This window comes from Maylandia zebra, linkage group LG9 (assembly GCF_041146795.1).
Source record: "Maylandia zebra isolate NMK-2024a linkage group LG9, Mzebra_GT3a, whole genome shotgun sequence".
Classification (NCBI taxonomy): Eukaryota; Metazoa; Chordata; class Actinopteri; order Cichliformes; family Cichlidae; genus Maylandia; species Maylandia zebra.
The window spans coordinates 31,072,279-31,086,685 of record NC_135175.1 but is presented as its reverse complement, the minus strand read 5'-3'; the positions used below and the strand labels follow the sequence as shown (position 1 = coordinate 31,086,685).

The 14,407-nt window shown below is 40.7% G+C and overlaps 1 protein-coding gene across 3 annotated transcripts in view; it reads left to right on the top strand.

Annotated features, from left to right (window-relative positions):
* The first annotated feature begins 8,703 nt into the window (after positions 1–8,703).
* The window catches only part of rnf152 (ring finger protein 152), a 60,726-nt gene continuing 55,022 nt past the window's right edge, over positions 8,704–14,407 (top strand). For all 3 annotated transcript variants that reach the window (XM_012919339.4, XM_014414123.3, XM_014414122.3), the window contains exon 1: positions 8,704–9,095. The gene's annotated coding sequence lies outside the window, so the exon portion shown is untranslated. The remainder of the gene's footprint in view (positions 9,096–14,407) is intronic.

Genomic DNA, 14,407 nt, shown 5'->3' with positions numbered 1-14,407 from the left:
TTAATTACCACACCAGATTGCTAGTTCTGGACAATTTAGCAGCAGCTTCGATAACACACAATTGCAATATTATTGCTCTTTCCATCAATATTGGAAGGGTTCAGCAGGAATCCCAGCCATCTGATTTTTTCTGCACATCCAAGAAGGAAATGTCAGATATTTCGAGCTATGCAAGGTGCAGCTGTTCTTATCTTATAGTGGCGAGGTCCCTAAAACAGAGCTGTGTAGGGTAACCAGATGTCCCTCCTTATGTAGGACTGCACAATATTTTTAGCCCTTGTCCTCCTGGCCCACATATTAAGACAATGCCCCACATTTTGATTGTCTCTGCTTTTCTAAAGTCAATACTGTAGGACAAGACAGTTTTCTAAGATCTGGCTTAGGTCTGGCTTAAAAAGAAATCCAGCTGCAAAAAAGAGAGGATGCAGAGAAAAGCGTTCACAAAGAAGTGGCAGAATCCAGACGATGTTTAACACTGATGTAATGCTTTCAGAGAGAGGAGGAGCCATACCAGAGGCAGGGAGAATAAAATCCAAATATTTATTCCAGGCTTAAGAGCAGATAAAAGATACAGAATGACTGGAAACCAGAGGATTGCGCTGTAAAGCAGAATTTTGGGTTAACTTTTAGGATGAACTCTGGGTTTTCACTGTTACAATGATGGTTCACTTACTGGTGTAAGTTATGCTACAGATCTGGTTCAGAGCAGGTTGTTTTTGAGATAAGAAATGTGCAAGGACAAACCTACCGCCTACTGGCCTATTAATACTCTGGAAAATAGCATCACGAGTCTTGGAAGATGCTCAGACATCAGTGTGTTGACAATAAGAGGGTCTGAAGTCTTTGTCTTTCTCTAATGAGCATCAGTAACAAATATGATTCTTAGATTCAGAATCTGTTTTCTTGTCTCATATCAAAGTTGCATGTAGTCCCACATGGTCAGGCTCCTGCCTTTAGCAAACATGCTGAGGGCCTCTTAACTGCTCCTATTTTAAAACCAAAGGTGATCCCAGGCTTTTAGGTTGTGGCTGCTAAACTTTGGAAGCGTCAGTCCGTCAGGTAGGCTAACCAGCCTGACGGATCGAGGAAGCCTGACGTAGTCTAATCGATCTACCTGATAGACTGCCGGCTGATTCAGTGGTTTGTTTTAAAACAGTTGAAAACTCGGTTTTAGAGGTTAATTTTCTCTTGATTGTTCCCCCATTATTTTGGCTCATGTGTGTATAGAAGTGTGTATGCAGGAATGAATGTTGAACCTGTAAACTTAATGTGAAGTTTTTAATCAGACTGTGAAGCACTTTGTGACTGTATGTTTTAAAAAGTGCTCTACAAATAAAAGTATTATTATTGCTAGATTACGTCTATGTTTGAATTCTATTTCTAGATTAATTCTTGCTTTCAGGCCATTAAACACCTCTGCTGAAAGAGTAAGAGCTAAACCAGCCCTGTGTCCATCTAAATATTACATTATAGAAATAATAATTACAGTATGACATTTGTTCAGTGCACTCTCACGTACACTTGCACACACACACGTGCTGCTTTCAGCCTATATTATGGCTTCAACCGTATTTTTCTGATATCATATTTTTATGTTTCTTATGTGAATCAGCTGCTCTGCTGCTGTCCATGGACATACTAATATTTCTGATTGGATAAGGAAATGATAATTTGGGTGAGGTGAATTGCTTCATAGTGCAGGAATGCATGAGAAAATAAACTAATAATAATAAACAGAAAAAAATGGAAACTTAAAGCTGGAACGGTCAACTTGACAAAGTGCAAAGATAATCTGGCAAGTGGGAGGTGGACAACTGGTGTATGCACAAAGAAGGTGGTGCAGATACTGAACAAAGAGCAGTAAAACTGTCTGAAACTGAAGTAAAAGTGGCAGAAATGAAAAACTATTGCAAAATATTGCCAAAAATAACTTGAACAAAAACAATAAGAGACTAAACTTTTTAAAAAATGCCTTACGGGAGTGATATAAATGGTTTAAATTACGTTTTATGCAAACATAATTAAGAAATGTTGTTAATGTTTTCCAAATATGGTCATTCAATATGTTCAGGGAAGACACGAGCATCCAAGCTTGTATTGCAATATCCACTACACTACACTTTTGGTTGTTTGCTTTTACGGGTCCACAGTACATCATTTGTCTACATCTCATCCTGTTCCTACCATCCTCACTTAGCACACCAACCCCCTACCCTGCATCTTGCTTCACTTCACTACATCCATGAATGTTCTGTGGTCTTCCTCTTATTTTCTTGCCTGGCAGCTCCATATTTACCACTCAGTCCAATATATGCACTCTTCCTTCTCTGCATGTCCAAGCACTAGCACTTTTTGGTTCTGGTAGAACCGAGTTAGAAAAAGGCAATTAGCTGCTTTTATTAAAGAAAAATCAGTGTTTGAAAATGACCTCTTTTTCTTGACCAAAATGTTCTTTTTGTTTGTTTTTTTAAGCCACATACTAGAGTTTGTGGTGTGAGAGTCGAGTGCTTTGTACGCCCACTATCCACCCCCACCTCCTCCTTCTGACACTGATGTAGTTTGTAAATGCTTCTCCTCATTTATTTTAAATCAAAGCTGCTTCTGGATGTGATCCAGAAGGAATTATATGTCAGCTAAACTGGGAAAATGATTTATCTGCAATGAAATATTAGAGCCAGGACAAGTTAAGAAAAGGAAGAAAAACGGATCCATGTGTTGACCATAACCAGATATGATCAAGGGCAATAACAATCATTACTAAATCTAGGATGTCAAGAGTAGTTTGTCAGAATTTTGTGATGAAAACTTCTTAAAGTGCTCTTTCCCCACCTAGGATAGTAAAGGGCAAGACGTTGTTTGACTGGTGCAATGCTTTCTAGTTTTCTCTTTAGACTATTCCAACATTGTTTCCGTTGTACATTTACAAACTTGTTTTTGATCACTGTTGATTCCTAATAATCAAGTCTTGAAAGACTGAGCCTTGTATGATGGATATTATAAGCCTCAGCCACATGGGCCTAGAACCCCTGCAACCTCCTGTTACAGGGAAAAAAATGTATATTTCCTGACTAGTTGGCGAGTGGTTGCTAGCAGTCACAAGGTGGATGTAGCTCCAGAGGTAGAGCAGGCCATCTACTAATTGGAAGGTTGGTGGTTTGATCCCTTGCTGATCCAGTCTGCATGCACATAGTCTTGGGCAAGATACTTACCCCAATTTGCTTTCTAATCCATTTAGTGTGAATGTTAGAGAGCACATACACAGAAAAAGCGCTTTTACGAATGAAGCAAGTTGTATAAAGCACTGAGTGCTCAGAGGAGAAAAGTGCTATGTAAGAACCAGATCACACGTAGTTGGCACCAAAGATGCTGATGTTTCTGCAAAAGTTGAGAAAAGAGCACAACAGAAATGGAAAAGGTTCTCTTTCAAAGTAAAAACTGTACCTCACAACTGCAACCAACATCTTTCAAAATGCACAGTTTTACTGTGAAGCCAAATGCTCTATTTCCTGTTTATGTTGCACTTTGCACAGTAGAGTAGAATAGTTGGCGAGTGTTCGCTAACAACTTGATGTCTTCCATGCAAATGTGTGCAAATGACCAAAACAATGAAAGGAGGCTCTTGGTCCTGCACTGTCCTCTTTGTGACCTAGCGACACCAACAACCTCCATCGACCATTAATACTTTGTGTTGATCATAGACCAGCCTCTAGGTCTTTGTGACTGGGATCTGATGTGTCATCTGTTAGTCAAGTCAAGTCACGTCAGTCTTATCTTATCAGTCAAACTGGGTAGTTTAACCTCACGGACAGTGTCCAGGAACCTTAAGAGCTTTTTCTCTTTGCTTGTTGAATGTGTTTCTGTCCATGTGTCTCCTGCGCTGGCTGAGGCTCTCAACTTTTAAACCTGATCCAGTGATTTGATTTCTTTTTCTGAATAGACAAGAACTCCCAAAACTTTTCAGTTGGCCTCTCCAGCTTTATTTGCACTATTCATGTGCAGTTTTTCTCTAAGCCAAGTTTACAGGTTAAGGAATCCTCCCGCAGCGGTTGCTCGCGTGTCCGGTGAGCTGCTGCAGGGCTATCGATCAAGAGAGATGAAGACTGAAGGTTGCATCCTGCCTGTCTGTGTGTTTATTTAGCCTACAGTAAGGAGGGGAGCGTGTCTACCGAATGCCAATTAAGCCAGTGATGGTCAGATCATTGTCACGCTGCGCTGATGACTGGCAGGTCTGACAAGCTGGCTGAGCCGTGCATGTGGTTCCTTTAATTAACTGCATGTGGGCGGACAGAGCGAATGTGCATGTCAATGGAGAGCAAGCTTCGTATATTTTTTGTAGAACAAAGGATAAGAAATTGGGGCAGCGTAAAGCTTCACTGCTCTCTGACAGAGTAAAGTGAACGCTCTTCTATAAGTTGGTCTCCTGAGGACAATTTTTTGGTTTCTGCCAAGCATTTTGTTTGTAAGTGCAAAGCAGAATGGACAGCATTTAAGTGAGGGTAAGCTAATGCTTAGCTTTGCTCTCCCGTGACAAGTGCACGTCTCTATCACAGGCTCACTCATGTATTTGAACCAGTGAGTCCCATGGGCTGCAGCCAGATTTAGGCACCAAAAAGTCAGCATTAGCATTTCAGATGTCCTATCTGTTTTCATTAACTCAATCTTGCATGAGAGTTCCCAAACTTCCCAGGAGCCCGAAGCTCTGTCAGACATTTGTGGACTCCAGGGGGAGGTTGCCATTTCAGAGTCTTGATGCATCACAGATTCAAACTCCTTATCCTCCATAATTAAAGAAAATGTGTTAAAGGCTGCAGCAATACAGTCATTGAACTCTAGAGGGACCGAGGCTTAGGTCTGCATCACAGGTGGCTTCAAAGAAACTTAAGCACACACATTCACACATGCAGTATATCTAAGATCTTTTTCAATGCATCCCAAGGCCCCCTTTTAATAATTTAACTGAGAGACTTCCCTGCATCTACCTCAGCTGTCCGCTTATGAGCTGCATTTGCCATTAGGGGCGATCGTGGCTCAAGAGTTGGGCGTTCGCTTTGTAATCGGAAGGTTGCCGGTTCGAGCCCCGGCTCGGACAGTCTCGGTCGTTGTGTCCTTGGGCAAGACACTTCACCCGTTGCCTACTGGTAGTGGTCAGAGGGCCCGGTGGCGCCAGTGTCCGGCAGCCTCGCCTCTGTCAGTGCGCCCCAGGGTGGCTGTGGCTACAATGTAGCTTGCCATCACCAGTGTGTGAATGGGTGGATGACTGGATATGTAAAGCGCTTTGGGGTCCTTAGGGACTAGAAAAGCGCTATATAAATACAGGCCATTTACCATTTACTTTTAATTACTCATCACATTTAATCCTAATGTTCAATCTGATGCTGGTGAAATCACTTTTGAAGCAAATCAGAGCTCCTTCACTGGCAGAAAGTGGTTATATTACCCCCATAATACTCTCAGAGGATCAGACTTTAACAATTATGGTAGTTTTTGAATTTCCTATGAGGGAATATGGCAATATTCTCATCTTCTGCAATCTATTATATTAAATAGAAACCTCTTTTACTCTCTTAGAGTGCCTTGTGTTGTGATTAAAAAAAGTTTTTACTGCATCTTTGCTTTTATTTGACTGAGTAACAATTGGTTCAAATAAGGCAACTTTAGTGAGCAGAACCGCCTGCTGCAAAATTATATATATACAACAAACAGCAAATATATATATGTAAACAACAGCAACAGTTAGGCTGTTTAGGTTAGCCTCAGGGTCGTTTAGCAACAATAGAGGTGTTTGGTGACCAGTGGGCCCCCACCTACTGCTTAATCTATCAGGCTCCTGCTAAGAAGCCAGTTGTTTTCATTTCCATTTGTATGGCTACTAAAATGCACTCCTTTGCCTATTTATAGGTCATTTGCATTCTCATCAGTATTAAATGGGGATAACAAAGGATTTTATAGAAAATGACGTGCAGATGGGGGTGTAATTACAGGTACAGTAAAATCATCATTGGAGAAAGAAAGCAATGAAATTTGAGCTTATCCAAACCATAATCATAATAATAGTTTTACTGCATAAAATTAAGCAAACAGTGACAGAAAATAAAAGTGGGAAGGCAAAACTAAAACTTAAGTATAAACCTGGACTGAGACTCAAACATTCTGGGTAAAAAGTCTGACTTGAGCCTCTGCTTATACTCTCAGTGGATTACAAACAAGTAGAACAGGCCATCGTATCATTTACAGTCCATGTCCACAACAAAGTCTGCTGCCTAGAATACATGTGTAGCTGGTGCACTGTAATGTTATTGGACAAATCTGCACAGTCACAGAAGCCTAGCAGGCATATGGATATCCCCACGAGCCTTGTGCTCACCGTCTAATGATGAAATTGACATCACTTGAAAGTAAACTCAAAGCCAAATTCCACAGCCTTCCCTCCAATTATTTAAAAGAGACTTTTGTTATTCTTTTAAACTGCAACACACTGATCAGCCACAATATTAAAAGCACCCACCCAAAGCTATGATTATTACAGATCTATTGGTTATTGCTTGTGCATAACCATAACCATTCAATGCTCGCATTTTAGGCACGCTTGACTCACTGCAGCCTTGTGTGGAGGTGTCACAACAGGAAACAAAGCAATTCTGAATGTTTCTTCATGGCTTTCTGCAGAATGTTTCATCTTTCCCAATTAGAAAAGAAAACGATCTCCCTCAGCACGATCTGGGAATCCTTATGCTCCCGCAGAGACCAACTTTCTTACAGGCTCTTGCCTCCAGCTTGCTTGCTCCAGTAGACATGGCATCAGAAGGACAGGCAGTGAACATATCCTGCCTATAATATGACAGGGCAGCCAATCCTTTGGGTCCTTGAGTTGTGGGGCTTCCAGGCTGGCACATCCCATGATGTGGTGGTGTAGAGTGTAGAGGACCCAATCTACAGAATGCGATAAAGTTGAACCGTCTACCTACTCCAAAAAGGAAACACAAAGAGCAATCCTTGATTAAAACCACAAAGAAGAAGAAGAAGTGGCAAAAAACAAACAAACAAGGAGCACAGGCTGGTAAAATAACAGACAATGCACTAAAGATGGAGGCAGGACTGTATTAATACATCTATATTGTTAGATTGGAAGCAGTAGCTGAATGAAAAGTAAAAGTGATGAAGATATTCAGACAGAGAAGTTAAATCTCAAAGCAAGGAGACACTAAAACAAAATGTAATTAAAAACAAATACGATGATTTGCAAATCTCATAAACACATTTGATTAATTTTTCTGAAAATACATTTTCAAAAAATTGTACATATCAATTGTACAGTTTTCTGAAAAACAGAAGGTCATTTTGAACAGCTGCTAGACGTAAATGGGCTTTGGCGCAGAGAACACGGCAGTGTTTGTTAGCATCCAATATTGATTTTCCACCTTGTCCCTTACACACAGAGATTTCTTCATATTCTCTCTGGATGATATTCAAAGTCTTGATTCAACAATTTGTAGATGGAGTTTTGCTGATTTTGTAAACCTCTGCCCATCTTTACTTCTGAGAAACTCTGCCTCTCAAAGATGCTCTTTTTAGACTCCGTCTGTAACTGACCACTTCCCATTTAACCTAATTAGTTGCAAAATATTCCTCCAGCTGTTTATTTTAGTATCACTTACATTTCCAACCCTTTGCTTCCCCTGCTACAACATTCATGAGTTCTGATACCGCCATGAAATTCAAAACAAGCTAATATTTTAATGTCTTAGTTTAAACATTTAATAAGTTCTCTATGTTGTATTTTGTGAATAAAATATGATATTTGCAAACTGTTCCTTTTTTGGAACTGGTGTTTTTAACTAAAGCAGGACATGGAAAGAAACTAAACTTTCAAAGTGAAGCAGGAAGAAAGTAAAAGAGAAATACTGATCACACAGACAATTTGATTCAGGCGGGGAAACACTGAGGGAACTAAAAATACCACTTTGACCAAAACCTACAGTGCATGAAGAGAATTATCATGAAAAGGAATCAAGAATAAAAAAAAATCATAATGGCAAACAAGAATCTGAACCACAAAACCCTGGGATCATGGATGCTCAGTCAAAACAGCCCTAGTGTTTAGGTGGGTGGTAGATCCATAGTTTGTAGTTGAATGTCAGCCACTACAGCTGGCAGTGTTTTTATAGTTGAGGTTCACTCACTTATGACATTTCACAGCCGCCCTTATATGGCGTGACAACGACCTGAGCTTCCCTGTTGTTGGAGGAGGCCGCCTGCTGGAGCTATACATGGAAATGGCATGCACGTGGGAACAGCCTTTAGGAAGAAATGGATATAGGAGGAGATTTAGCTTGAAATTAATGACTGCGTGAATGGGCGATACTGGGCAGGCACTTAAAATGTAAAATGGAGGCCACTTAAAAAGTAGGACAACCAAGTTAAAGGAACTTGGGTAACCACGGGGGTTGTTAGGGCTTAAAAGGGGGCACAAATAAGTCTGGACTGGATGGGAGACCAGAGGTGAAACTGGGTCAAACATCGTGGGTTTTTGTGTATCTAGGGTTCGGATTAATTAATATAATAAGGCATGAAAGGAGCTGGGGGGTGGTTGCGTGGGGTGTAGACATACCCCAGCTTTTCTGAATGGCACTTGTCAAAAAGGACAGACTGTACCCCTCCTCCTCCGGGCATCTGTTTCCACTTTAAAACCGCACATGCCTTTTGCAGAGCAGTTAGAGCCCCAGAGGAGCTCGGGAGTGCAGCAGGACCCGCATCACATCGCAGCGCAGCCTGCTTTACTCTGATACCTGCAGCCTGTGATGTATTTATTTATACACATTATTTTGTCTTCCCCTGACAGTGAGAGGGCGTATCCGCTTTGAGAAGGAGGCTGAGCGAGTACAGCGTGAGTGCAAGGAGTGGGAGGGCTGGTTGGAAACACGGGATGAAAACAGTGGAGAGCCACGCCGCCCACTAAACAAGCCGAAGCGCGTACCAACAATTTCGCAACCACCTCTTCTGCTGCTGCTGCTGGTGCCCTGCTTAAATCTACAGAGGAGCGGTGGAGAGCAGACATCCGCCGTCATACATCAGGCAGACAGAGGAACTAACAAAAGGTAAGCGCCGTGTCTCTCTTCCTCTTATCTCTTAAAACGGTGATTTGGTGAGTGAAGCCTGGTCTAAGGGGTTCGAAACACGGAAGAAACAAGTTATCATGAGAGAGAGGATTGCTTTGTTTTGTCGTGCAAAGGTAGGAGCAGCATCCCCGTTGTTTGGCTTTGTCTGCTCACTTTTGCGTGCGCATTGTGCTCGGAGATTCGCGCAACACGGAATGCATGATAGTGACTTTATTTAGGTACTTATTTTAGGAAAATGAGTATTTTAGCAGTGTGCACTTTTGCAAAAGCACAAGAAGTTCCTGTACGAGCGGATTTACCTTCCTCTTTGTTTCTTTATCGCACTTCCTTTGTGTTGTTATCAGGATCCCTGCGCCTTCATCAAACTGCCCTTACCAGTATGCACTTCGGTAATTGGGTCTGCTCAGCTTTATCTGCCCGCTGTGTTTACTGAGACTGCGAGAATTCATGTTTAAACGCTGATGTCCTCAAACACTGCCTGAATTTTATTCTGTAAATGGTTTTTAACAACCTACAATAAGTGAAGCGCCCCAGCTGTGCCACAGGCCATCCATGTTGTGCTTTACGCAGCGCTTGTTGTGCCTTTTCAGCAAGAAGACACAGGGTCATTTCATGAAACTGTGCACTGTGATTACCACTAATGTAAATGTAAACTTTGATCTAACCCAGTCTTAATCTTCCCTATGACATTGTCATTTATTTATTTATTTTTTCAGCTGCCAGACTTCATGCAGCGTTTAGGATGTTTGCGCTCCTACCTAATTTTGGGCTTTAGCTTAATTATCTGGAACTATTATCACAGTTTTATTTCCCTGTTGCGCAAATAATTAAACGTTTACTGCTTTATAACCTGTCCTCCCCCCCTTTTCTTAACAAAAAAAAGACACTTTCAGCAGGCGACAGTCTGTCAGCTCTTCCAAATGTGAGAATTTGGCTGCTAAATTTAATTATTTGAAAAATACCAAGAAGTTTGAACACCATAGTAAGGCAGTGAAGGATCCATTTCAAAGGGCCACAGGGTTGACAGTTAACTGTAGCCTTTTATATAAAGTTAAATTTAAAAAAGATGTGAAAAGAATCTGCATTGTCTAATAACCAGCAGGGTGTGACTCCTCTGGTTTCTAATCCATTGTTGAAATCTATGGGAAAACAGCCCCAGGCCTCTTGAGCCTGACTAACCACTTTCCTTTACGGGATTTACGTATTATTTAATATGATGTGATGATTATTTTGTAATTCTTGGTCACAAATTAGAGTAAAAAAGCAGAAGAACAGAAGGCATTCTTAAGAAGAGGGTTACTTTGTCATTGACAGGTCAGTGAGCGTAGCTTCTTGTCCTGCACTCGTCAATCTGGTTTCAAATTGCTAGGATGAATGCAAAAAAGCTTTGAAAACATGACTCCACTAACCAGTGCTCCAGGTCTGTTTGCAGTGTTGCTTACTATTATCACTATTAGCTTGTGACACATGTCAGTTGGTTGAGTTAGCACACTTTTAAATAAGTCTTATGTTTGCAGGCTAGCATTAGATTTATCCGATTGTTGAGTTGGCTTGCTCCTAACAAGTTACATATTAGTTACTATAATAGCAAGTTGCTAACCTAAGTTAGCCACTTGAACTAGCTTTATCTTAAAAGATCAGATATTAGCACTTAAATGTTAGCTTTGTCAGTGGTTTGCTATACAGGATATATATATATATATATATATATATATATATATATATATATATATATATATATATATATATATATATATATATATATATATATATATATATTAGTTTTATTAGCTACTCTAAATAGGCCACGTGTTAGCTAATTTTAGGTTGTTGAGTTAATGCTAATGCTAATTTGATTAAATATTAATGAAATAACAGTAGTTTTGGTAGATTGTTGGGTTGGTTCATGTTTATTAGATAACAGCTAGCATTAACTGATTCAGTTAAGCACATTTTTACCTGGCAGTTTTTACGTAAATAGTTGGAGTGGTTTAATTTTGTGTGCAAAAGTTCTCTTAATTCAGGCTTATTAAACAGTTGGTGCAGCTAGGCCCAGGGCCTTTTGCCTGGTTATACCTGCCAAACTGGCAGGATTTAATGTTAATGACATTAATTGAAATTAATTAACAGTGTTTATTAAATGCTGTTTAAATGAACAGGGTTCGGCGTTGGTGACTCATCAGGAGATGTTGCAGAGCAAGCAAGTAGGCATGGTACAGAAAAGACAGAATATCAGACTGAGTGCAACAGGAGAAATGTTTAACTTTAAGAGTTCATTCAGTGCAGTCATCCTGCTACAACCTTACACTTATATTATTAAAAGACAAAATATCTCCCCAAGTTACACAGTTTTCATCTATTGGCTCAAACTAGCTTTACATTGCTGCAGTTTTGTTTCTTCTTTGTCAACACCATCTAATTAGAAGTTGTTCCTCCAAACAAAAGCCACATGTATTCATAAGTTGCTTGTTTACTGGGAAGAGTTGTGGTAACCCGTCAACCTGCCTGAAAAGAAAGTTTGGCAGTGAGAGTCAAAACAAATCTGATTGTACTCTGCACTTGAAATGTGATGGATTTGACAAGCTTGGCCAAACAAACCAAACAAAAACAAACCAAAAAAATGTACATGTTCTCCTCTCACAGATTTGGGCTTGCAGTAATTTAAAAGCTGCTGAGGTATTTCACAGAGACATTGCGGTCTTTGTTTTAGGCAAAAAGAACAAAAGTCTGGAGCTGCAGTTTAGGTGTATCACTTAATTCAAGGAACCACTCTCCCCTTCACTTTTTGCAATTTTTATCGAACCTCTAGTAGCAGCATTTAGACAGGCTACAACAATTAAGGGCATAAAATGTAAGAACATAGAACATAAAATCAGTCTCTATGTGGATGATGTGTTGCTTTTTCTGCAAAACACACAAACCAACCTCTCTGAGGTAATTACTCTAATAAACTGGTTTTCAAGAGTTTCAGATTATTCAATTAACTGGTCAAAATCTACAGTTCTTCCCATTAACTGCTCCTTCCATAATTCTTCCTCTGCCCCACTACAATCTGGAAATATTAAATATTTAGGTATTAATGTTTCTCCTAAGCTTTCAGACTTAACTAAATTAAACCACATCCCACTTCTAAAGAAAGTAGAAGGCGATCTGACTAGATGGAAATCGTTACCCATATCACTCATGGGAAGGGTCGCCACTATAAAAATGATGATCTTGCCAAAAATAAATTACTTATTTTTGATGAGCCCTAACAAACCATCACAAGATTTGTTCAGATCTCTGGATTCATATATTTCTAAATTCCTTTGGAAAGATAAACCCCCGCGTATCAGCTTAAAAACGCTACAAAGAACCAAGGATAGGGGAGGATTAGATCTGCCTAATTTTCACCAATACTTCTTAGCCAACAGGCTTCAGTTAATCTCAGAATGGTTAAAACATACCTTCTTAGATGAGCCCTGGCTAGATGTTGAACAGGCACTATGCAATGATCTAGAGATTTCAGACCTACCATTTATTAGCTCAAACATCAAAAGACATGAATGCTTTAAAAGCATCAACATCAGCTTTTCTCTGACAGCATGGTGGGAGTTTCTAAAAATAACGGAGTCTTCATTAATCCCATGCAAACGTACACCTATCTGGAATAACCCTGACATATTACAAAACAATAATATGATTAATTTCCCAGAATGGAGTTGTAAAGGAATTAAATACTTAGAACATATATTAGAGGGAAACGAATTTATTCCATTTGACAGACTAGTTGCACAATATGGGATCAACAAGAAAAGATTTTTAGAATATCAACAAATTAAATCCATAGTAAAAAAGAAATTTAACCTCAGTCAAGTTGAATTACAAACACCACCAAGTGCGGTACATTTTCTTACTCTTAAACCCCCCAAATTATTATCTAAAATATACAGAACACTTTTTAAATTAGATGAATCAATATCCCTTCCTATTGCAAAGTGGGAAGCAGATTTATCAGTCAGCTTAGACCAAAACTTCTGGTCTCAGGTATGCTTAAAAACCTTTAAATTGATTAAAAATCCCAGTCTGCAATTAATACAATACAAAACACTACATAGAGTGCACTATACAGGTCATCGGATGTTCAAGATGGACTTTACATCTTCCAACAACTGCTCACACTGTCAAGGCAATACACCAGACAATTACATCCACGCTCTTTGGTTCTGTCCACCAGTGCAGAAGTTTTGGCACGAGATATGTGAAGACTTATCAAAGTGTCTGAAATGTAAAATTCCAACCTCCCCTTTAGTGTGCTTGTTGAGAAAATTGGATGAGGTCACTACAGAAACTAATACAGTCCACATGGTTTTTACGGCCCTATGCATCGCCAAGAAAACAGTCCTCATGAACTGGAAAAATAAAAATAATCTTAATTCTAGCCAATATAGAAACCATCTAATAGATCACATTAGTCTCGATATAGCCTCTGCCACCACATTAGATCAATCCCTCTGGGCTCCTTTGATCGGCTCCATCACCTAGCGGGGGTAGGGGGTCGTGGTTTTGTCCCGCCTTAGCTACTGTGGTTGATGTGGAGTTGGGACGGGCTTAGGGCGCCTGGAGGACCCCTAGAGACGTTATCCCTGGAGGGCTTAACCCGGGGGTTGTGTTCATAACCTGGTTAGTGGCTCTGGTTGCTCTTAGAGGTTGTTCTCCTCGTGGCTGCGTGCAGCGGGGCTGGAGGATGGTCTGTACTGGTGGACGTAGGTTACTGGCCTGGTGGCCTGGCTGCCCCTGAGTGGATCCGGGGCAGGTGTGGGGGTTTGGGGTTCGGGGGTGCTTCGCCTCCGTGCTGGGGCTCTGGCTGGGCCTAGGGGGCTTCGGTCCTCGTCGGTGTGTCACCGAGGTTGTGGGCGGGTGGGTGCACGGGGGCTCAGCCCTGGCGCAGGGGGCCTCTGGTGCATCCGGCTAACTGGGGGGCTCTTCAACTGGCGGGGAGGTTGTTCCATCCTTGCAGGAGTCCACTCTGCAGGTGGGGGAGAGACATAGGAGAGGTGGAGAATAAACTTAACCTGGGTGTCTGTTGTCTTGTATAGTCTGGGAGACGATTGAATGTTGGGGTGGGTACAGTTTCCTCTGCGGTGGGGTAGGGTGGGCTGCCCTGGGTCCTGTGGGGCTTGGCAATTAATCTTTTTTTAGAAAAAAAAATTCAAGGAACCAGACGTGCAAAATTTTATAGTGCTTTGTATGTGAGAAATAAACACACAGAGTGAAAATCTCATAAATCTTAGGAAGTAATGCAAATGGAA